Raw genomic sequence first — 25,478 nt, forward strand, 5'->3', positions numbered from 1 at the left:
TCCTTCCATACAGCCTCCTCCTGCATTATCCCAGGTCAGGTTTGTACCCCGTGTGCTCCCTAGCTCCATAGGGGATCGACATTAGATTTTTGCAGTGACTCTTCCCCTAAGTCCGGCAACTCTGTTACCCCCCTCTGCTCTCTACTTGTATATTTAAAGAGAAAGCGCAATGTTTTCAGTCTTTCGGAGTCTCTTCGGAATTTCGCTCAGTGTATTTTTGGCATTGCCCAGCCACTAAGTACGGGTACTATATATACATATAAACATGTATAAAAAAGCATTCAAAGAGGAGAAGAAGAAGCAACAACAAAAAAAAAAAAAAAAACGACAACTTCAGTAAAGTTTAGAAAATAAAAAGCACACACACACACACACACACACACACGCACATAGACACACAACCCTCTGCCGAGGGTTGCAATATTTCTTTTGCATTGCTAGCGGCAGCTGACGTCGACGGCGACAGCAACAACAACAGCAACAGCGACGGCAGCGCTGGTAGCGTTGTAGACGCCGGAGACCAGCTACAGCCAGGGCTTTGGCATTAGTTGTTGCTAGTAGATGTCAGGTGGGGGCAGTCGAGGGGGTGGGGCTGGGGCAAATACACATGCATATTGCGTACGCGTGTGTGGGTGTGTATGTGTGTGTGGCATCCTTTTATATTTAAAAATTCTCATTTCAATGTCTAAGTTCGCAGGGTAGCTACCCCCATACCCCCACACCCCCATACTCCCACGCTCCCCTAGCTCGACACACCTCCGTTTGCTCAAACATAACATACTTATTATTACTTTTAATTTAGAATTCGCGTTCGCTCTCTCTCTTTCTCTCTCTCTCTCTCTTTGTTTTGTGCATTGTTAGAGAACAGCGACTGCTGTTGCTGCTCCCTTTCGAGGAGTTGCGATTAGTTTTGGGGCATGGGTTATACAAAGCGAGAAAGAAGAAGCAGCAGCAGCAAAGACCAAAGAAAAACGAAAGTTGAGTGCATACAGTGGTACGAAGTGCTCGGAAATGGGATTGAGTTGCTATGGACGATTTCCCCTATGAATCTAGATATATATAGCTAACTCTTACAGTCGAAAGCTCACAGATCCTTAGTAATGATGTGTAGTTAGAGAGGACCCTCTACTACATGCTAAGAGTACCTCAGAAATACCTCAGAGATGATTGAGATAGATTCAGAAAAGTCAAGGATTATCAAATGTACCCAACTTGATGAATCTATCAGACACATCATTACTAAGGGTTGAGGTTTCAGTTTACATCTCGGTTGTATCTTCATAAATGATAAACTCATTCGAAATGATTTACCCGATATTTGGATATTTATAGAGCTATTAAAAATGTTCAAACTCAATTTCCTTTTCTTAATTTTTCCATCCAGGTCAAGCAATACTGAGGCGTCAATATTCTATAATCATGTATGAAAACTGATCTCAATGATTCCCAAAAGTGGAAGAAATGCTTTGAGTGACCTTGAGCGAGATTGCATAAGAGGAGGAGATGAGGCACTCTGCAGAACTACCTCAAGTAACTCTCTAATGGGCGTAAGTTCTACTCATGCAAGACGAGACTACAAATATATATGTACTAGCACGTAAGAATGTCTTTAATGCGTCTTCGGAATTCCTCCAAATCCAACTTAGTTTCGCGCTAACAACTCAAGTCTATAATACACTAATACCCTGGATTTGCTTAGATCGGATAATATTTGCCTGTCTTTCGAATTAAATTAATACATACGCACACGTTTATAAATATATATATATAAATATATATTCAAGTGTATATGTTTATATAAATGCGACACAGAAGGCGAGAGGTGGGCGAGGGGTGCGGGCCCAGGCCCAGGCATGGGTCGAATTCGTAGGTAGCGGTAAACGACGGCTCCCATAAAACATACAAATGGCCAAATAAAACATTTTAAATGTAACAACAACAACAGAAGAAGAAGAAAAAAAGAAAATAGTATTGTGCTTAGAGGAAGAAGAAGAAGAAGAAGGAAAAAAACGAGATGCCAACACAATGAAGCTAAGGCAAGAATGGGAATTGAAAAGCAGGCAAACGCAAACGCCAGCAGTGCGCGGTGAGGTGAGGAAGTAGGAGAGGAGTGGGAAGTGGGAAGTGAGGAGTGGGGAGTGCGGGGGAGTAGTGAGACGAAGCAAGGGTAGCTATAAGCATTAGATACATTTTTTATGCCGACTCGTTAGCTGGGCCATGGCTCAAGCTGAGCTCAGAGCGAGACTAGAGATCAAAACTGGACTCGCAGCGTGTGCAGTCAATGCAGGCCGAGTCTGTCCGTCCGCTCAATGGCATACGCAGCGTATGAGTTATTTTGGCACAGCCACAAAAGACGTTTCACTCGCAGCCAGATGGGTGCCTAGGCTATTCACTGGGGGTCACTATTTGGCGCTGCTACGTGCCTTCTCCACATGTCTCCCTCTCTCTCTCTCTCTCCCTCTCTTTCTCTCTCTCTCTCTCTTTCTCTCTATAAGTGTATATATATATATAAAGATCTACCCTGCAGCTATTCGTATGTCATGAACTGAGCGAGGGGGCGGCGCATTGCTAAGCGCACAAAAACTTAGAAATAATCACCGACATAAATCTTAAAATGCCTGTCTGCCCCAATGCCGCTGCCGTTACCGTTACCGTTACTGTCACTGTTACCGTTACAGTTGCCTGTTGGCCGTTACCTAACTACTCGACAATCTTTTGTTGTAGCTGTGTACGTGTGTGTGGGTGTGTGTGTGTCTGTGTGAAGGATAAAAACAACAACAACAAGCACAATAGCAAGCAGCTCTCAAGCATCTAAGATGCTCTGGCCAGTGTGTGTGTGTGTGTGTGTGCTGGTGTGTAAGGGTACGGGCTTTGCCTGCAGCTTGTGGCTAGAGAGGGGTGGAGAAGGGGGGGGGGGGGGTCAAATGAAAAATAACTTAGAAGCACGTTTTGTGGCATTTTTCGTTTTGCTACGCGTCGCTTCCGCTGTTGTTGTTTTTGCTGTTAGTGCTGCACATAGTCGCAAGACGAAACAACAGAGGCAGAATCAGATACACAAATAGAGAGTGTGAGGGAGATAGAGAGATAGAGAGAGAGAGAGAGAGGCTGCGATAGAGGCAGAGAGGGAGAGTCAAGAAGGTGCTGATGCTGATCCTATAGCCAGGGAAAAGTTTTAACTACTTCGATTTTAGGTTTTAGCCAGCTGTATCTATGCAAGCGTATCTACATATATCTGTATTTCATACTTCGACCCGTATCTGTTTTCAGTTCTATCTCTATCTCTATCTCTATCTGTATCTGTATCTGCATGCAGCTCTTTGAGGCACGTGGCAATGGGGCTCGCGCAGTCGGCGATCGGGTGATCGCATTCAGCAGCTGATTCAATAATCGGCTAAGCGGGCTCGAGCTTCAACTAAAATGTGGCTATAAACAAAGCGAGCTTCTCCCTGCTCTGCCTCCCCCGCCACCTCTAGTGCTCTCGCATGTTCGCGTTTCATCAGCAAATATTGAATGTGTGCTGGGTTTCTCTTTGTTTCTTGTGGGTTTTTTCTTTATATTTCTCGGCTTGCCCAGCTTTGCACAGGCCTTTCTCTACAGCACCCAAATGCCCCCTCTCCAGTCGCCCTCGTTGACACTTGCGTAAATCGACTGTTTGCCACTTTGTCAATAATTGAATGCACTGCAATGTGCATTGAACCCTTTCGTCCAAGGCCAAGGCAAAACAAAGGCAGGCAGGCAGCAGCAGAGCACAGCACATCAGCAGCTTCAGCAGACATCTTCGACCGACCTGCTCTACCAAGTGCTTAGAAGTCCTTCGGGAGCTGGACCCTTCTGGGCTGGGGTATTTACAGGGTATGTCTCACACAGCCTACACCTTGCCTTAATTATTGACCAGCTGTATAGTAATCAAGTAAATGTAGTTGCTATTCGCGGCGGGCTGAGTGGGAGGGGAGGCGCAACGAAATGTATATTTATAGCGGAAAATCCGAAGCGGGAGCTTTTGGCAGGCGACTTAGAAATCTAAACATGAAACTTGCCAAACTTCCGAGATAGGGGACCAGGGGCAGGGCAGTAGTACACGGCTGAGGTGTGGGGGTGAGGCCAGCCCAGGGCCAGGAGCGAAGGTCCTGCCGTTCCAGTTGCTGGTCGCAGTCAAGCGCAGCGGCTCCGCAGGCAACACAGCCGCCGACCTGCGGTAAGGGTGAAGGTGGGGGACACTCTGGTCTGCTCTGGCCTGGCCTGGCCTGGTCTGGTCTGGTCTGGCTGGAGGGGTTGTGTCAGGGGCGGCTGCTGGAGCTTGAGGTAGGCGAAGGAAGCCACGCGGAGGGCGATGGGTATTTTGGCAGTTTTGTTTTTGGACTGCGTAAAACTTACAGCAACAGCATCTGCGACTATTTTGCTAATGCTGTCGCTGCTGGCGTCGGCGGCGCTGTCGCTGCTGCTGCCACTGCCGCAGCTAGCTGCTCTGTCGCAGCACTAACTCCCCGAACGTTTTACATAAATCTTCTTTTCAAAAAGAAAAAAATAAACACTAATGCCAAGGCAAAGGCAAAGTATAGAGTAAAAGGGAAATACAAAAAAAAAAAAAAACAAACTAGAAAATTTAGTATCTACACACACACACACACTTTCATACACAAAGGTACACACACACACACACAAAGATATATATATATATATAAACATTCTGTGATGCGCGGCAAAAAAAGGAAAATTTTTTATTACAGCGAGAAAACTTAATGGCTGCTGGAACAGGAGGAATGAATAGATGAACGAGGAGGTAGCTGGCGGGGGGAGGGGGTAGCCGGCTTTGGGGGTGGGTGGCTTAGGTAATAGGAAAACGGAGAAGCGAGAAGCGAGCGCAGCAAGAAAAGGGAAAGGGAATGAGAGTTAAAGACGTTCAACAGCCGAAGTCGACGACGACGAGGACTTGGACAAGGACGACGCCGACGACGACGACGACGATGACGATGACGGCGCCTCGTGGTAAACAGCGTTGCGTAGGCGCGCAAGCGTTGGGTTTGAGTCTGGGTCTGGGTTTGTGCTGGCTGGGAAGAGGGAGTGAGGGGCTGGGCTGGTTGTTGAGCCTTATCCCGGCAACGGTAAAATCATCGTTTGATTTCGTCTGTGCCAGAAACATTATTTATAGAGATTTCTGCAGCAGAAATTCGCTCTGATTGGGGCCGGAAAGGGGTGTCAAACTATGGGCAAAACTATGGCTAAGACATTGGCTACAGTGGCGCATCGATACAGCAAGCAGACAAAGGAAGAGAGAGAGAGAGAGAGAGAGAGATAGAGAGAGAGAGCGAACATTAAAGTTACTAACGGGAGAAGGAGAAGTATGCTACATTAGAGAGTTGTGTACAGTGAGTTGTCGAAGGATTTGACAGCAGCACTTCAACTACATAGGGATGAACCTTCTAGATAGCGAAATGAGTTGAAGAGGAACGGGAAAGGGCTGGGGGCATTCAATGAACTAGTTCAGCCGGCAATTGTATTAGGCTGATTAGTTCATAAGCGACTCAATAGAACATATGCATCGATCATAGACGATCTACTTTCATGTATTTCATGACGTGAGAAAGAACTATTTCAATCGAACTTGTGGAACTAGTTCATCACATTGAGTTGGCTAATCAAATTCCACTAGCTCTATTTAACTATTTAGCTAGTTTATCAAGCTACAAGAGATCCAACTTGCTCTCCAATACGAACTAGCTCATTAAATTGAACTAGAACTGGCCATCAAGACGAGGGCATCGCGATATACCCACTTACCTTCCGCCGTTTGCCTGGCATCAGCTTAAGCCTCAGCTTCGGCAACGTCTTGTACGTTCATTGATTTCGTGGCAGCTGATGGTGAGTGGGGAGTGGAGAGTGGGGAGTGGGCGGGGGCAAGGTGGGCAGCTGGGGCGCCTGGCCATGGCTTTGGGGGTGAATTGTTGTCAGCTGAGTGGCTGTGCTTCGATGTCTTGGATGTTGCCTGTCTTAGCTGTGGCGTCTGAGTAATTGGGTTTGGGGCTCGCTGCTCTAAAATTTGTAGTTCGTTAACGCGCGCGCTTACTTGTTGTTGTTGTTATTGTTGTTGTTGCAATACGATTCGATGCCATTTGCCAATTTTCCTACCAAATTTCCTTATATTGATACATTTTATTTATTTTGCTTTTCGGTTTCACTTTGCTCTTGTTGTTGTTGTTGTTGTTCGTCGTCTGTTGTTGCTTCTGCTTCATCTTCTTCTTCTTCTTCCTATTGTTGTTGTTGTTGCTATTGCCTTTTTTAAATTTTATTTCTCTATATTTTTACGATGCTGGAAACTACCCTTAATGATGCCGCGGAAGCTGCTGCCACTGCCACTGCTGCTGCCGCTTTTCTTTTTATGCGTTCGTATATCTGCCTCTATGGCTGTGTGTGTGTGTGTGTGTGCGCGTGTATGTGTGTTGCGCTGCTGTTGCTGCAAGTTGTTAGCTGGCAAAGCCAAAAATACCGCTGATCATGCGCTTAAAGTAGTTTTTTAAGGCCCCACGTTACATATTTCCTTTACACACACTCGCACACACACTCACACACATACAAAGAGAGAGCGTACGCGCTGCGTCTGCTGTCTGACCTTACCCGTCGCCGCCTAATGCTGTGCTATGCTTTTCTGTTGTTGTTGGCTCGCTTCCGCCTCATTCGACATCGATGCTCAGGTTGCGCCTTTGCTTGGGCTTGCCTGGTTTCGATGCTCGCTAGCTTGGCGAGAAGCGGGTATATTGGTTTCTGTGACAGGTTGCTCTAGCTGTGTGTCACTGGATCGACTGTTATCACACGCGAGTGGTCGGTTATGGGTTATGGGTCAAGCAGTTGTATTCCTCATTGTGGGCGTGGCTAATCTGTGTGTAAGTCTCTGAGCGAGTATTATGTAGTCGTGTATGCTTGACTGCAAACGGTTTTACTTGTGTGTGTGTTTTTTTTAGTTGTTGTAATTGAAGTCGCGTGGTCGCGGGGCTGGGGGTGGTTGGGTGTACCAGAAACTGCCCCTAACGACGAGCGCGGCAACGGCGGCGGCGGCGCTGGCTTCTAATTTTACATTTTATTGTTATGCTCGGTTATAGTTGTTGTTGCTTTACAATTTTTTCTTCTCTCGTTTTTTAGGGTTCGTAAAAGGGTTGATTAGGAAGCTGCACACACACACACACACACACACACACAGACGCACGCACACATAGAGAGAGTTGAGTTAGTGCTTGATAAAGCTGCAGCCCTCTTGCTCAGCTCTCAGTTCTCAGCGCTCAGCTCACAGCTTCCCTCTCGCTGCTTGCCAGCTCCATCTTCTCTGCTTTAATGACCTTTGTACGCTTCGATTTTTGTTATTTTTGTTATTTCGCTTTGCGGCTGGCCTTAACGTTGCCGTTACCGTTGCCCTGGCTCTGGCCCCAACCCTTGGCACTTTGACTAGAATTTCGCATTTTATTGCAGGTAATACGAAAATTATGAAATGCCTGCAATTGCTTGTAAAAAGACCACAATTCTATTAACTTTACGATGCCATAAGGAAACGCCACCCCTACCCCTAGCCCTAGCCTTCTACCCTTACAGCTATCCTGTCTTAGCTCTATTTTATTGTCTATTCTGTAATCAAACTTGGTCAGAGACGAGAAATAGTTACAGTCATATAAAAGATATAGCTTATATATATATAGTATATGATATGATGCGTCTCACTTGTGGCATCAATAAAATATTGAGGCTTAAAGCCAAGGGAAAACGGAAGATGCTAAGCAAATATAAATATATACAAAAATTCGTTTACCTTTGTTGGGCCTCTCCAAAAAAACACCAAACGCTGAGCAGAGATAGAGAGAGAAAACTGCAAAGAAGTAAATAAGTATAGAAAAACAAGAAAAGAAAAATTGAAAAAATTTAGCTGAAATAGTAAAGCAAATGAGAAAAAAATGAAACAAAATGGCGAAAAAGTTTTTTCCTTCTGCTTTGTTTTTACATTTTTCTTTTTTTGTATTATTTTTTATTTATTTGCTTTTTTTTGGGCTGGCAGCGGGCTGAGGAGGGAGGGGAGGGAGGCTGCCTCTAAAGTTCGCGGCAAAGTTAAAATAAATTGCAAGTTGGCATTAGAGACGCACACACATACACACACACACATACACAGACGCACACACATACACTCAGAGACGAATGTTAGTCAGCCGCCATATTAATGGCAATTGGGTGGCAAGTGTTGCGGCCCTTGCGGCATATGTGTGTGTGTGTGTGTGTGTGAGTGTGTGTGTGTGCGCGCGGTACATGAATATAAAACTTTATTTTTATTTATTCCCTTTTCTACTGCTCGCCCGCCCTCAGCTCGCCCTCTGCTCGCGCCGCACGCCGCACCGCGCACATAAAGCAAAATTTATTAGAAAACATTTCATTCTCGTTCCGTTCTCATTCCCCATTCCCCCATTCCCTTGCTTATTCTCATTTTCCCATTCTGCTGCCGTCGTCGCAGCTGGTTTTGACTGCGGCACCGACTCAAGCTACTTGCCGCAGCTTTTCTCTGTTCTGCTCGCTTTCTCTCTCGCTCTCCCCCCGTTCTCTATCTCTCTCTCTCTCTCTCTCCCTATCCCGCTCGTGTTTCGCTCTGTCTCTGTCTGGCTCATTTGGCTACTTCATCTTCTACTTGCGTTTTGCATGCTTATTCGCAATTGTTGTTGTAATTGTTTTCATTGTGAAGGCAGCTGTATAAAAATAAAAAAGGAGCCAAGCAAAAAACCAAAACAAAACAGTGGAAAACGGCACAAAAATGTGTGTGGCAACATCTTTAACGTCGGCTATGTCGGTGGCAGCATAGAATTATTGCCAAAGCGCCCGCCTTGCCATACCTCTGCCTGCCTCTGCCCCAGCCCCTGCCCCCACTCGTCTACTCCAAGCCCAGGCTCTGGCTCTGGCTCTGGCAACTGCCTAGCGCCTCGTGTCTGTTCAAGTTCGCTTTTGCCTTTGTTGTAGGCGTAGGCAGCAGCTACAGCTACAGCTACGGCTACGGCTACAGCAGCGACGCTGGCAGCGCCGCGTCGGCAGGGGCATCGCCGGCGAAAAACAGGCAACTAAACCCCAGATGGCGCACTACACAAAGTTATGATATAATTTGGATTTCTTTTCGCTAAATTGCTTGTTCCAACAATAAATATGTATTTATGTTTGGTCCCTCTTTCACTCTGTGTGTGTGTGTGTGTGTGTAAGTCCTGCCTCTGTCTACCTCCCTCTGTGTGTGGGTGTGCACTAGTATGTGTGTGTGCTTGAAACTGTGTTTAAGTGCCTATACACACACACACACACACAGCTTGCAGCTTCTAGCCAGCCATAATATGGATCAGCAACAGCAGCAAATCTACTTACAAAGCAAAGATACAGGCGGGCAGACAGACAGACACATACACACACACACACATACAGATATGATGTACATATACAGACATACAAGTATTACCATACTAGCTAAGCAGGTAATTCTAACTACAATTCACATCTGATTGTCTACGTCTATTGACAAGGATTGTGAAAAGAAATAAAGAGAGAAAGAGAGTGCGAGAGAGATGCATATTCATACACACTATCACGATGAAGGACTTGCATATCGATATCCCTTATGTGTGAGCCTTTTCTATGCCCGTCAAATAAAACACTCAAAACTCTTCAACAATCTTCACTGCACTCTGAGTCTGGTCGACTATTCACTATTTCCACTATCGATAGCTAACTATCGTCATTAGTGATGGCTCTCCGCCTCCAATTGCAAGCAGGTCATCATATTTAATAGAAATAGAAAATTGAGATAAAGTTATATGTATGTGTATGTACATGATCATTATACATCACGATGAACATATAAATGAATCCGCTTCAATCACACAATGAGCACAGCTCTGTGAAGGCGTATCTCTCTATTCTCCACTTGCATATTGAATCGTTTCAGCCTTATTGACGGTAGTAGTGGATGTACACGTGATGTAGATGATGTACGTGCTTGCAGAGGCAGAGGAGGAAATCTTGAGCTACGCATCGGCAAGACAAGAGAAAGAAGTGCGAGAGAGAGGGAGATTGAATTCATTGATTACTCTTTGAGCTTTTGCTGGTGCCGCTGTTGTTGTTGCTTTGAGATGCGGCATTTTGTAATTTTTAGTTGAGCGCACACGTAAAATAAATAAATATATTACATGTGCACATACACATACACATACACACATTTGTGAGCAGAGGGAGGCTGCCCAAGCCGGAGCAGCCTCAACCACCCAGCCACACCCACTCGAGCAATGTCGCTGCCAAAGAATGCCACAAAGTAATAAAAAATGTTAGAACAGGAGACGGAGAGCGAGAGAGAGAGAGAGAAAGAGAGAGAGAGTGGGCATATGAAAGGGGCGCAAGGCAACGCGACTGATTTACATTTTTAATTGTATGTGTAAAAAGTAAAGGCAACAATAAGAACAACAACAACAACAACTAATACCAATGTTAGCCAATGCGAATCGTCACAGCATCAGCGAAGACCAAGATCTGCCTCCACGGCTTATTCAATTAGCCTATTCAAATGAACTAGTGAACTAGCTGAGACCAAAATCTCCTTCTATAGGTACAATGAATCGATTTCGGCGGAACTAATGAGCCCAACTATCGCATGCAACAAGTTCAGCTCAGCTGACCAATGCGATATGTGTGTGAGCAACTGTCACGAGCTGCATCCAGGTTGACTCTTGAACTAACTACAGCGAGGTGAACTAGTTCAACAAATTGAACCAGATTCGTCAACTCTACACATGACAACAATGACTAAAACGTCTAACTGTCTAATAGGTATTCGGCGTCGAGTTTGGGCGACGACATCGACATCGGCGCTGACGTTGACGTTGACGTTGACGTCGCCGTCGCCGTCGCTGTTGTCGTTGCTGCTTGGCAACGCGCGAGATTAAAAATTAGGCAAAAGGGTAGTTTAGCCTGTCACACACACACACACACGCACACACACACACATGCACATACCTAAGCACGCACATAAAGCGTGTATGTATATAAATTACAAGTACCCAACGCAGTTGTTGTAATGAAATGAGCACACACACACACACGCACACATCTATATATATACATATACACATATATTTATATACTTATGTGTACTACAAGAGGAAGAGAGAGAGAACCCGCACAGAAAAACGCATTATAAAATGTGAGTAGTGTATGCTAATGGCAGACGCGCGCTTGGCATTGGCTTTGACGTTGCGCCCAACCACTGGGCCACCCTGCTAACCCGCACCCGCACCCTTACCCCTGGCCATAGTCTTAGCCGCACTCCCGAACTCCAGCTACAGCTTCAGTCGCCGAGCTAGCCCCGCGCTTCAGAGCACCCAAAACGCAAAGTAAAAATGGAAAATTTTGTTTTTTCACTTTTTATGCTGTCAGTGTGGAGACATGCGTGAGGGGGCGGCGTCGGTTTTGGGGCTGGCTTCAAGGGGCTGGGGGCTGGGGGCTGGGATCTAAAGGAGCAACAGCAACAGCTACACACAACACATTATCTAATGTATGCGTTTGTTTGAGTATGTGTGGCATCCCCATTGCCGCTTCTGCCGCGGCTGCTGCTGCTGCAAATACCGCAGCGCCAGTGCTTCGTAATTCCCCCTTCAGACTCTCCCCCCCAGCCACGCTTCGTTTTTAGCAAGGCTCGGCTGTTGCGTCTACCACACGTCGTTTGCAATTTTTCATTTTAATTTTCATTAGCGTTTTACTCGTTTTTTTTTCTTCGCTGCGTATGTGCGGGAGGCTGTGTGTGTGTGTGTGTGTGTGTGTACTTTCTTTTGCACATATTTATATATATATATGTGTGTGTATATATTATATATATGTGTGTACATAGTGAGAGAGAGAGAGAGAAAGAGCCAAAAAATGCGTAATACCCATACCATCTAGTCTTACCCCACGCCCAAAATGCAAAACCGAAACAGAAACCGTGGCCCGAGCTACAGTTTGCGTCTTTCAGTTTCTCAAGTTTGAATTTGGGTTTGGGTTTGAGTCTGAGTTGTGTTCGGGATTTTCCTTTCCTTTTGCCTAAAATGGGGCACATGTACATCGCAATGATGTAATAAGCATATGGGAAAAACGAAAAAACTGCGACCTGCCCCCACCTCTCCCCCTTCCTCACCCCCTTTTCGAGTAGTGCTGGAGTAAGCGGGGGCTCATCAAGCTGGAGCTGACTTGTGGAAGGGGAACGGGCTCGAATCAAGGCAACGAAACTTTGCGCGAGCGTAATTTTTCAATTTGGCAACGGAAATTGCCTAGGGAGGTGACACACATACAGCCACACACCAATGAAGCTACATGATATGTGTGCGTGTGTGTGTGTGTGTGTGCGTGTGTGTGCTTGTGGAAAAACCTCTGGGATGCTACCCTTTCTTTGCGCGCCTTTTACCACAGCTGATGCTTTTTCTAATAATTAATTTAAAACTTGTTCTTTCAAATCGAGCGTCGCGTATGTAGCTCCTTAAGCCCCAACAGCTAAAGGCCTACTCAACACGCAACCCCTCCCAGCTACCCCCTCGGTAAGCGCATGCACAGGAAATACTGGAGTACAGGTCTACTCCCATTAAGACCCTAGATTCCCCTACAACGTTGCGAGCAAGAGATGTCCCATTGCTAGAGTGCAGATCATATTCGCTGAAGAGCGAAAAGTCTGCTCTAATTACCCTAAACTCTTCCGCTAAGGCAGATCCTGCATTGACCTATGAGGTATACTCGCTCTTGCTGCTATCACCTGGCCGTTTACTGGCCCGCCCAGTTGGGGTCAAAGTTGAACAGGCATTTAATTAACTCCTCTGACTGCTCAACCCCTGGCACGTCTACATGTGACTTGGGCTTGGGGGTATAACTCGTTTAGCATGTCAGAGCGGAATGTGATTGCGCTTGGTTAGATTACAAGCAACAACGCACGGGAAGGGGTCAACTGGCAAAACCCTTAACTGCTTGAACCCTTACACTCCGACAAAAACTTTCAAATACCACAGGCCAATCACACACATAAGCTCACACATACTCACTTCACTTTATTGGGCTATGCCCCTTGACCTACGACCTCAAAGTTGACCCCGCCTTCATGGTCGGCCGTTGCTGTTTTTTGTCCCAAAAGCGATCGCCTCAAATACGACAAAATAGTCAGCAATTTATAAGGCATTATCTGCGACAACAACGGCAACAAATAAAACCAAATTTTCGAGGGGGATGTCCCAACCCCCTGACCGCACACACGCACACACGTACACCCCTTGAAGAGTGCTTCGATTAAAACATGTCCTATTGCTGACAAATGCAAATGAACCAATCGACCAACTGGCTGACTGGCAGTCGTGCGTGTAAATAACCTTAACCCTTAACCCTGCACAACCCTCTAAGCGTCTAGTCCCCCTCCACGAGCTCATGTGGCAAATCTTTGCCCAAACACTTAACGAGACACGGCCCAGACGCGGACATGGCTCGCCAATCCGGCAACCGGGCAGACCGGGCGGGCCGCCAGCCAAACAACATCCCGTTAGCCTGATAAACCGACAACCCAGCAACCCAGCAACCCAGCAGCCCAGCAGCCCAGCAGCCCAAACAACCCTTCCACAAGCTCACAAACCTGTCTGACATGACATAAGTAAGTGATATCGCTCATGAGTCTTACTTCGCTGCCTTGGCAAAAGGGTCAAGGGTTAGTGTGTGTGCGTGCGTGTGTGTGTGTGGTGAAGCTCACGCATGTAGGTAAGGAGGAGCTGTAAGGGCAGGTCTAGGTATGGGCCCGTGTCCAAATAGATGTGAGTTGAGTCCAAGTGTGTCGGCCAGCTTTTCCATTTATTTTCACTTACAGTTGACGGTTTGTCATTCTGTTTGCTTGTCAACAATGACGTTAGGTTTGGCAAGTAAGGATTTTCCTTATTGCCACTCACACTCGCGCCCACAAACACCCACCCACCCACACACACACACACACACACTCAGAGACATTGTAATATGCAGTGCTAAGTTGTCTGAGGATTCGTTTGTAGGAGAATCATAAAAATTTCCATATTATCGAACTCAACTAGCAGTAAACACACACAAGAACAAGACAAACAGCTGGTCGAATGGCGGTATAGCGTATAGATGCCCATGGAAACCAACTAGAGGGAGGGATGCGAATGGGCGAAGAGATTCGATGATGGGGAGGGGCGTGGCAATGGCAATGAAGTTGGCGAGAGACGGAGATGAAGACATACAGACAGTGTGTGATAATTTGTTGATTTGGGTGCATGTCTGTGTGCGTGTGCGAGTGTGTGTGAGTCCGGGTATATGTGTGTGTGTGTGACAACTTGTTGCGTGAGTCGCCCTAAGGCGCAACACAATGGAAACTTGCTTTGTGTTAGGGCACACACAGACGAAGCAGCCACGGAGACGGCCAGTCTTGCTTTGTGTGTGTGTGTGTGTGTGTGTACTTAAGGCTGGACGTCAAGGGCTCACACACACACACACACACTTATGCAAACACACTAAGACATTGTCTGGCTGTGGGCGGCAGGTCCTCGTGTTAATATATTCATTGCCTTGCCTGACAGACCCAGCGACCCAGACCCGGACCCGGACCCAGACCCGGAAGTAGTAGTCAGCAAGCCATAAAAACTTAAGAATACATACACATACACACACACATGCAATGGCACACACAAAGTGAGACAGTCGCCAGGACTACGTAGAGGACATGGCAAGGAAATGTTTTTTGGGCGCCGCGTCGAATTCACATATGCTTTTGACTGGTTGACACACTCGCACGCACACACACACCCACACACACACACACACGCACATATGTTGCTGCTCAGGACTTTAGGACGTACGTTTGGCTAGCTGCCTGTCTGGCAGGGGCTTTTCGAGTAAGGGGAATACGGGACATGGATGCGAGTTGCTTGGCTTTTCTTTTTTCTTTTTTCTTATTTTTTTTTTCGGGCATGCGAGTGAAAGTGAGCCACGCGCCGACGACTTCACTTGCTTGGCCAATTGGTGTGTATGTGTGCGTGCGTGTGTGTGTGGGTGTGTTTGTGTGGGTGCGAATGACCTTGGCCTTACTTTTGCTTCGCCTTGTCGTCGTCGTCGTCGTCGTTGTCGTGTGTGTGTATGTGTGTGTGTGTGTGTGTTTGTCGTCTGTAATTTTATGCGGATTATCATTACAAGCAGACGCAGGCAGAGTCGAGACCCAGTTACAAATACAGCTACACGAACACACACATACACACACAGTCACACCCACACACACACACACACATGGAGCAGCACACGCGTAAGATTGGCAGACAGGTAGACGCCCAGTCTGCCATTTAAAGGCCAGCTGCAAGGTCAAGTCAGTTGCCGGCTGTCGCGAAGGCCGACAATGCCAGCTGAGACAGACGAGAGCAAGGCGAAGACAGAAAGAGATACATGCATAGAGAGAAAGATAGAAGGAGAGAGAGAGAGAGACAGAGGGCGAGAAGGACAGAAAGACAGAGACACAAGCCGGAAGTCAAAAGTCCGCGACAAACACTTGAAGCCCTGGGCATGGGCATGGGCATGAGCAGGTCGGCATTTTAATTTTCAATCGCAAAGAGCGGAAGACAGAGGGAGAGAGAGGGAGGGGAATGCAAAGGGAAGAGAGCTTCACAGAGTATAGGAACAAAGTAACGTTCTTGGGTACTCCTGCCCCCACTCACACTCTCTATTGCGCTCTCTCTCACTCTCTCTGTCGCTCTCTCTCCCTCTCTCTGTTTGATGCTGTCCGTGACTCTGTGTGAATAATATTTGCCTGTTTGTTTGTTGGAAAACTCCTTCCATTCTTTATTTGTTTGAAAACTTCATTCGCAGAGGTCCTTCGCCTTTTTGAGATGCGAACTGCGAATTGCTTGGCTACCACAGCCTCCAGAGCGCCCACCCATTCGAGTCGACAGCCCAGCGCCGAGCGCCCAGCGCCCTCTTTAGCCCCCTTCCAGGGGCTGGCATGTGGCACAGTTTCGCATTGTCCAAAATGAAGGTCATGGCTGTGTCTACAGACGGGCTTGCCAGACGCCAAGTTCTGTGTGAGGCGAAGCGCAAAACGTGGCAAATCCACAAGACAAGCAGTCGAAGCGACCACCCCAAACCAAGGAAACCACCCACCCGCCAGCCGGTGGAAAGGCTACCTGTTGCAGTTTAACAACCTGTCTGTCTCAGTGTCTGTCCTGCCCGTCCTGCCCGTCCTGCCGGCTACAGTTAGCTGCTCTGTGGCTCTGGTGGTGCAAGGTGTTCGGTCAGCGGTCATTACGCATACGACCCGTATTACAAAATATGGCAATAACCTGCGCGTGCATCGACATAAATATTGCAAAACTCTCTTGCCACACACTCAAAATCACATTTTATTAGTTGCGACAAGGCTTATTGAAAACCTTTGCCAAACACACACGGAATCCATGAAAATGATTTACCAAAAATATAAATCGAGCGAGAAAGAGATAGAGATAGAAATAGAGATAGAGATAGATGGCTATAGATGTATAAAGAGAGAAACGTTCATAAGTTTGTAGAGGCTATGCAGCTATTGCGAGGGTATAGAAGTTCTGACAATACTCTATATAGAGTAAGCTTTATAGAGTTTAGACTAGAGAAGGTCTACATACTGAAGTATAAGGAATACATTCAGATATATAGTAAATTTGAAATACACATATATAGATATATATATAGTAAATTTAAAGTGATGAAATAGAGGAGTACAGAATAGATCGAGAAGGTATATAGACTATATTCCATATACGTATAGAAGGTATATAGAAGTTATACTGTGAGTATACAGAGGGTATGTGGAATGCATTGTGGTATACAAGAGATCTATGACTCTTAGTTATAGAGGTACTATATATATCTATGCCAGGACTAGACAGAGTATGCAGAAGGAATAGCGAATATACAAGGACGTTATATAGGACATATAATGTGATTATAGAGAAGGTATAACAACAACTTCTATGCACATGCATTGCATGAGCTTAAAGAGGCGAGAGGGGGCAGGACAAGCTGTTTACCGAATCGACTATTTGAATCTGCCAAGCCCAAATAGCCAGCCAGGTGTGAGATGTGGGCGTGGCTTAGTGCGATGAGGCGTGCAATGCTGCATAAACGCCACATTTCCATTTCCATTTCCATTTTCATTTTGCATTTTTGCATTTTTGCATTCTGCATTTGCCCATTTGCCCATTTACCATTTCCATTTGAATTTATTTATAGCACTTGCTAAACTTTCTACGAAATTACATGCTATGAGAAAACACTAATAAAAAAAGATGACAGGCAGAGGTTGGGGCTGGGGCAGGGACAAAAAGTATCAAAACTGACTTTTACAATTTACAATTTACAATTTACAGTTTACACACATGCAAAGCGAACTGAAACGCAACAAAAGCAAAAGGAAACAGATAATACGGGCTAGAAGTATTTCTACACACACATACAAAAATGGGCCACAAAAAAATTCTATAATTATTTTAATACGAAAAGCAGAATAAAAACGCGGCTGCAAAGCGAAATTACATTAACAATGCAGTGATGACCCCTCTCTCGCTTTCTATTTTCCTTTCTCTCTCTCCCTCTCTCTCTCTCTCTCTCGGTCTCTTATCAGCAGAGTGGCGCTAATACTGAAACACACACATACACATGAGCGCACACATAATGTGGCTGCAGCTGAGGCAGCAGGGCGAAAAAATACCGGGCCAAATAATATTATAATTATATTTAAAATGTTGCTGCCCTTAGCCCAGACCCAACTATCGTCCTGCCCCTCCGTTCCACACCTTTGCTGCTTATGCTGCCCCTGGCCAGGACTCAGCCACTATGTCTATGTCTATAGGAGGCAGAAACAACAACAGAAACGAAATTGCATAAAACAAGTAGGAGCTGTTGGCGGGTATGCTGGGCTAACAAATACCCTAAGCAGGCGCAGCTGTTAATTCGAGATTCAGCTGATCCAAATTATGGACATATACTGGGTATATATGCATAAATATATAATGTCGTGTCCAGCCTTTTTGATTCCCGCCATTCCAAACTAGACTTTGTAATCGATTCACCCAATATACCCACTTTCGTAACTTCCATTGGCTTTCCAGTTATACGAATTATAAGAACCAGAAAAAATAAATATAATAGCAGTAAATTTCGGGTTAAAAACTGAAGGAGCTGGTGGGGCCGCGGCTTCTGTAAGCTTTTGTAAACATTTCTACCGCTGCTCGTATAACTGTATTTTGCTCTGTCTTTTTGGGTTGCCAGTGCTCTGGACGACGATTCGTTTGCCCAGTGCCTGGTGCTATCTGCAATGCTTTGTAGCTAAGTTCTAACTTTGTCTGTGCATGGCTCGAGCTGCATGCCATAACATTCCACATGCCACAAAGTTGTACCAACTGCTTAAGTCTCGTTGCATCCAAATATTACGTATACGCCAATAAGGCCCGTGGCAAACTAGCATTTCAGCTGGGATCTGTCGGATTAATGATGGTCTTGCAGTCTAATTATTAGACTCGGTGCGCGTATATGTTGATAATATGATTGACTGATTGACAGTTTGACTGGATGACTGATTGATTGCCCGACAGATAGAATTGGGAATAGATTGATGGCTCTATCGAATTGGTAATAAAGTGATTGGCTGATTGACTAATTAATAAGCTTACTCATTCACCTGGTTGACTGCCTAATTGACTGACTGACCGAATGCTGGCTAGACTGAACGTTTGATTGGCATCTGATTGATCTGTTGAGCCTACTTAGTTCACTAATTAAAGAATTGACTGAGGAACTAAGTCAATCAGTGTTAATGATGGGCTGCCTAGCTGTAAGGTAAGTCTTTGAGTGGATTCAAGAGACGTATAACTGATTGACAGACTGGTTGATTGACTGAATGACTGACAACGGCAAGTTCTTGACTGATTAGCTAAGTTGACTACCTGACTCTATATTGATTGAATGACTGACTTTCCTTCCCACTTCAATCACTTCACTGGTCTCCGACTCTCCCAGCCTTAGTTTATGCTCCTCCCAGCGATAGGCGCTAGCGAGCCAGGCCCAGCTGTCGCTGGCGCACGTTATCAATAGTAAGCGTCTCTGTGTGACTTTCGTTGTTAGCTCTTTCCCGTTGACGTAGCCAGCGGAGAAGACGGATAACCTCTGCTGCACGGGTGAGCCACCCCAAGCCATGTTTCTCATGTGACATTACCGCAGCGTTATCCATGAACCATGAACCGCGATTATCACTGAACCCTAATCGTCAAACAAATGTGTTCTCTAAGGCCCAATCTACGTAAACTGACATTCAAGAAGAAGTAAACTCAAGAAACTGATTTCCTCAGCCTGGCCCCCTTTCTCGCGCCTCCCATTTCAATGCTGTAAGCCGCGCACAACTGTACGAGAAAAATACACATAAGGAAAGAATTGAGATAAAATAAATCTCATTCTACTCTTGCTACTGCTCGCTTCTGCCTTCTGCCTTCTGCCTGCTGCCTGCTGCTCCGCCACACATAACTCGAACTCTTCGGCCTGATATCGATTTGAATACATAATAATTCAGCGAAACTTTGTATTACAATTTATTTAGTGCACAGCAGCCGCGCAGTCGGCAGCGAAACTGAAGCTGGCAGCGCAGTCAGCGCTCTATCTCGCCTAACTGCCGCGATTCCCCGCTCTTCCCACTCTTCGGGCAGGCCGTGCTAGTTGGCAATCTTTCTATACATGTTCTCAAGTAATACTTTTGCCTACTTCTCCGACTCGTCCTCTTCGTTCCCCACTCCCCCTTCATCTTTCTCTCTCGCTTTCTCTCGCTCGCACGCTCGCTTGCTTCGCCTTTACCTTGTTCCCCTATTCTTGCAGCAGCTGCCGCTACTGCTACTTCTTTTTTTTTATAGCAGGTTGCGCGGGGAGGGGGGAGGGGGGATGGGGGCATGCTTTGTGTGGGTGGTCTGTAAAATTTGTGTCTAAACGCAGCTCTGGCGGCGTCTGGCTGTGGGTGGGCCAACCAACCGTTCAATCAACACCCCATTTTGGCTAACAACAACAACAACAGCAGCAGCAACAGCATAGGCAATGAAGAAGACGTTGACGTCGCTGCTGGCGCTTTCGACCTTCAAACTTTGGCAGCAGCAGAGCTCCAACACACACAAGCGCACAGTTAATATATACATACACACTCACACACACACAGATGGGCGCACACACAGGCACAGCAAACACTATTCTAACGTTCGCGTAGCTATAAAAATATTTTTTAACATTTCTCGCGGCGCGCGTACATTTTCTTTTTGGGTTTCCTTTTCATTCTCGCTTGTCGTTTTTACAACCCCAACCTTGCTACAACCCGCCTACCGCCGCCCCTCCCCCCCGCTGCTGCTGCTGCTGGTTTATTTTAGGTATAGGCGAAAACTGTTAGAGCGCTGAAAAGTTTGCGTCTGTTTGCCAAGTAGCGGGCGAAGCAGCTCCAAAACTGTGCGGCCGTGGAGGGAGGCGGGAGCGAGCGAGTGGGGAGGGGGATAGGGGTGGTTTGCTGTTGCTGTTTTTTGTTTCGAGTTGAGAGTTGCCTCAACAACAACAACAACAACAACAGCGAGAAAAATAAGAAGTAGTGGCAGGCAGTCAAGTCGCTCTCTCTCTCTCTCTCCCTTTCTTACTCGCTCGCTGGGTCTTTTAATCCCATTTACACAAGAGAGCGAAAAAAAGCAGCATAATAATAATAATAATAATAATGTAGAGTCTTGTGTATAAAAGCAGCGCACGCAAGAAATATTACCAAAAAAAAAAAAAAAGAAGCCAAGAAGAAGACGAAACAGAAACAGAAACAGAGACTGCAGCAAGAGCAAAGGCAAGAGCAATGTATTTGAAACTAAACTGCAAAATAGAAGAAGCTGAAGAGCTGCTAGATACACATACACACACACACACACACACATACAGACGTGGGTAGGGTCTGGCTGGCCCTCTCGACTCGACTGCACATTAAGTTAACGGCAACGGCTCCCACTCTGCTCCACTCAGCCCCACTCAGCTGTAGTCAGCCTCCTTGCAACATAAAGAAAGTTGTAACTATGAAAATTTTATAAATTCCGCAGATTTTCTGGGCGCTAAGAAAAGCTTTGGGCAATGGCAATGGCAATGGCAATGGCAAATGGCTGATGAGCCGCCCCTAGGCAGCATTTGAAAAAGAGGGTTTATAGAGAGGCTTATATATACAGATATATTCATATATATAATGTAGAATGAGAGGGGGAGAGTGGGAGCGAAATTGTGTGGGGTAGGGCATACGCTCACTATATATGTATGTATGTATGTATGCCAGTTAGTTGGCAAAAGTTCCACTGAAGGTTGGGGCCAAATGACAATGGGGCACTCGAGAGGCGTTGCTTTGATGGAAAGTATTTCTGTTTATAGTTGTTTCCAGAGTCAGCGCCAGAGCCAGCGCCAGCGCCAGAGGAAATAACGTTTAGCAGGCCCACTTGTGCAGTGCAGCCCGGTGAATGCGTCGAGTATGTAGAAAAGATGTGCAGCAGTCTGACTCACGATCGTTGGCAACGAGGGCAAACGCATGTTTGCTCTACAGATAAGTGTGGATCCGGGAGGCGCGATAAAAGTGTAGGAGCTGTAAACAGTGTGATAAAAGCCCAGAGGAGTTAAGACTAAGTGAAATGTGAAACATCTAATGTGACGCATGATCAGAACGGGGAGAGAGAACGAGAAAACGAGAGACAGGGAAAGAGTGAGAGAGAGCCGGAACTTTGAAAAGGATGCGAAAGAGAGGGAGAGAGAGAGCGAGCCGGAACTTTGAAAAGGATGCGAAAGAGAGAGAGAGGTGAGGTGCGAAAGAGAGAGAGAGAGAGAGGTGGTAGAGGGAGAGTAAGAGAGAGAGTGAGATACCGAGAGAGACTTTTAGAGAAGGAGTGGTAGAGATATCTATGATATATATGATGGATAGAGTGACACAACCGGAGACAGAGAGCCAGATAGATAAACAGAGAGAGGGAGTGAGAAAAGGAGAATTTCTGTTTTAATAATTCATAAAGCGCATTTCCTTTCGACATCCGCGTCGTTGTCTGAGAGGCCGCAACGGGGAAGCGCGAGAAGAGGAAAACTTCTTTTGCGCTTTTTGATTATTTAGAGTTTATTTGATTAACAAAAAGCGTCAGGCAACGCATACGAAAAAGAAACAGAAAAAAAAAAAACAAACGACAAATTCAATTAAACTTAATAAGGATGTCGCGACGTCTTCTACTCTCGTTGCTCTTGATGTTGTTGTTGTTGTTGGTGTTGTCGTGGACGCTTCCTTGAGCAATTCAATTACATAAAATTAATTGAGCAAATGAAGTTCAGTTCAGCTCAGCTCAGTTCACTATTTTAGCCAATAGAAAATATGATATGAGTTCTATTGGCCATCAAAATATTTAAACAGCCCAGCACAGCTCTAACTCTGCCATGCTTACCTGTGACTAAGACTTCTAGCAGGACACTTTGACTGTTATAATAGAATCAATATAATTAATGCATTAGCCATCATAGTCATTTTCGTTAATACTGTCTTCATTATGATGAACATTGTTATTATTCTACATTTTGGCATAATGCCATAATGATGATCAGAATCCCGATTGTATATCATCATCCTTATATGTATTCCTCATCATTATTATTATGACCAGTACTCACATCCCAGAAAGAGTTGATAGACTAGACCGAGTAGATCGTGATAAATCGTACAAATCGTAGCCCCATTGGGGCAGCCCTTAAGCCTACACTCTAGAGAGTCTTAGTTTTTTTTAGTTTTATCAAGTTTTTCATTTATATACCATGGGAGTATACCATATATCTATATATATACCCAGTGCACCGATTGTTAAGTCGAGCCTCGTCTTTTGTTTCAGCTTGTTCTTTTCTATATAGTTCTTCCTTTGTACTCGTAATTTTCAGACAACAACAACAACAGAAGAGCAGCAATGGCGGCACTGAAAACTCTGAAATAAAATAGAAATATATATGTATGTATATATATAAAAAAAAAGAAACAAAAACCAAAATCGATCGATAATTTATAATGTAGTCGTATTTCTTTTTAAGCATTCGCTGTACCTTTTCGACTGCCACTGCCACCGCCGCTGCCTCTGCTGCTGTCGCTGCCTCTGCCACCGTCGCCGCTTCAAGTTTTTCCTATTCCCTGCTCAGTTATCGCTTACGGTACGGTACGGTACGGTTCGGTTCAGTTCGGTTCGGTTCTATCTCCCCCGTCAGCACCCGCCCGCGCCCGCGCTGTTGGGGGTTTTTCTTTCTTTTTTTCCCATTTTTAATATTTACCCAATTCATCAAAAAATAAGTAATTATAAACTTTTCAGTTTTTCTTCTTCTGTCGTCTTGCGTCTGCGTCGCTCTCTTCCTCTCGCTCGCTCTCTCGCTCTCTCTCCCTCACTCATTCACTAACTCTAGCTCACTCGCTTACCCACTCGCCTCTGTGTGTGGGTATAAAAACGCTTTCCTTGCCCTTTTCCTGACTGTGCAACTTAAACACACACATACACACACACACACACTCACACACACTCACACACCCGCACACCCTCCCCTCGCCCAGCAGCTTCGCGTCGCGCGCAAAGTAGAAAAAAATTCGAAACAACCCCGAAAAAAAGAAAGTTTTTGTTGTATAAGCGAAAAACTAAGCTTCTATTCAAATTCTACGCCATCGAGTGCTTCGCTTTTATTATTCATTCATTCCATTCTCAGCATACAGCACCCCCCAGTCCTCCCCCAGCTCCCCTGGCTTGGGTACTTTTTGTATTTTTGGCACAAGCACGAAAAAAAAGATGAAAAATGTTAAGAAAGAGGAAAGTTTCCGATTACAGCGCTTGAGATGGGGGCGCGAAGAAGCACAAGGAGAGAGTCGAGGAGGGTGGGGGTGCAGGGTTGGGGCATGTAACTGTGTGTAGATGAATTGTGGAGGCTTTGGCGGCAAGCGATATCGGCTGCCATCGAATGCCTGCCTGCCTGCCTGCGCTGGGCTGGGCTTGGTGTGGGTGGGCCGTATTGTAGGCCGAGCACAAAGCCAAGCACTAGTCCTTACACACACACACACACGCACACACATACATTCGCTTTCTTTTGAGCATAAGTAAGAATATATATAAAAATTTTTGCGATTATGAATTTGAATAAAAAGCGATACGAAGCTCAAAGTAAGTACGCAGGGAGATGATGCTGTTGCTGCTCCTAGTTGTTGTTGTTGCTGTTGTAGTTGTTGCTGCTAGTTGTTGTTGCTTGGATTTAGAAGCAGAGCTAATCAGCTGCAGTTGCTTGAAATGGACGAATGCTGAAGGCAGTCAAAGCCTGCACACCACCTGCTGTTTATATACATGTACATAGTCATAGTATGTGTGAGTGTGAGTGACTCACACTCTCAAAAACACACACACACACACGGACATTAGATTTTATCGATCTTCCATAATTACAATCAATATGCAAGACTTTAAAGAGCTTGTTTGCTCTGCGAATGTGTGTGCTGCTTACACACACAGTCACATAGCACACATACACACATGACATACACTCACATACACACACAACATAAACAGACCTAACAAATGCGAGCTAAGACATGAGCTACGAGCTGCCAACAAGCTTAAGAAGCAGTTGCTACTCTAAACGACTGTAAATGTGTGTGTGTGTGTGTGTGTGTGTGTGTGTGTGAGTGTGGTTGTGCTTGTGTTATGTAGTCAGTGAAGCCTGCTGCTGCTGCGGTTGCCAAATGTTTAAGCTAAGGATTAATACTTCTTTTTTAGAATTTTATACTTATACAAAAGAAAATACACACACATACACATATTTGTGTATGTGTATGTGTGTGTGTGTGTAAGTATATATTAAAAAATGAACCAAAAGATGCGGCAGCAGCAGTAGCAATGGGCGTTCGTAGCAAGAAATCCTTGTAAGCAGTTTTCACTCCTGCCTGATTTCCTTCATTTTTTTTTTGCTTCCATTTTTTCATTTTTTCATTTTTCCATTTTTTGATGCTGCAGAAGGACGACAAGGACGATGCTAAAGAAGCGCGCAAAATGATGAATAGAGTTACTCAAATACAACGCGCAGCCTTCGCTGCCTGTGCGTGGGAGGAGGGCGTGGGCGTGGCATGTGCAAATGCGTAGTTGAAACATGCTTAAAAAATTTCTATAACATCTTTCAAATGAAGCTGGGTCGGGACGGGGGACAGCGACTGGAATGGGGGCTTGGGGCTGCAATAACTTCTAGTTCACTTTTTTAATATTGTTTGAATTCAATGGATGTAGCTGCTCACACACACACACACACACACACACACACACACACACACACAGGGTGAATGAGTGAGATAGAGAGAGAGAGAATTATGTGTGTATGCATAATAAGAGCAAGGAGAGGAAGCGCCAATGCTTTTCATTACGATTTTTGCT

The 25,478-nt window shown here is 45.5% G+C and overlaps 1 long non-coding RNA gene across 1 annotated transcript in view; it reads left to right on the forward strand.

The window, feature by feature from the left end:
* Positions 1-25,478, forward strand: part of LOC108619783 (uncharacterized) — a 59,318-nt gene that overhangs the window by 25,404 nt on the left and 8,436 nt on the right. The window contains exon 3 of the long non-coding RNA XR_001916284.2: positions 1,385-1,547. This is a non-coding gene — a long non-coding RNA (uncharacterized LOC108619783). The remainder of the gene's footprint in view (positions 1-1,384; positions 1,548-25,478) is intronic.

Source organism: Drosophila arizonae, chromosome X (assembly GCF_054131065.1).
Source record: "Drosophila arizonae isolate 15081-1271.41 chromosome X, UAZ_ARI_1.0, whole genome shotgun sequence".
Taxonomy (NCBI): Eukaryota; Metazoa; Arthropoda; class Insecta; order Diptera; family Drosophilidae; genus Drosophila; species Drosophila arizonae.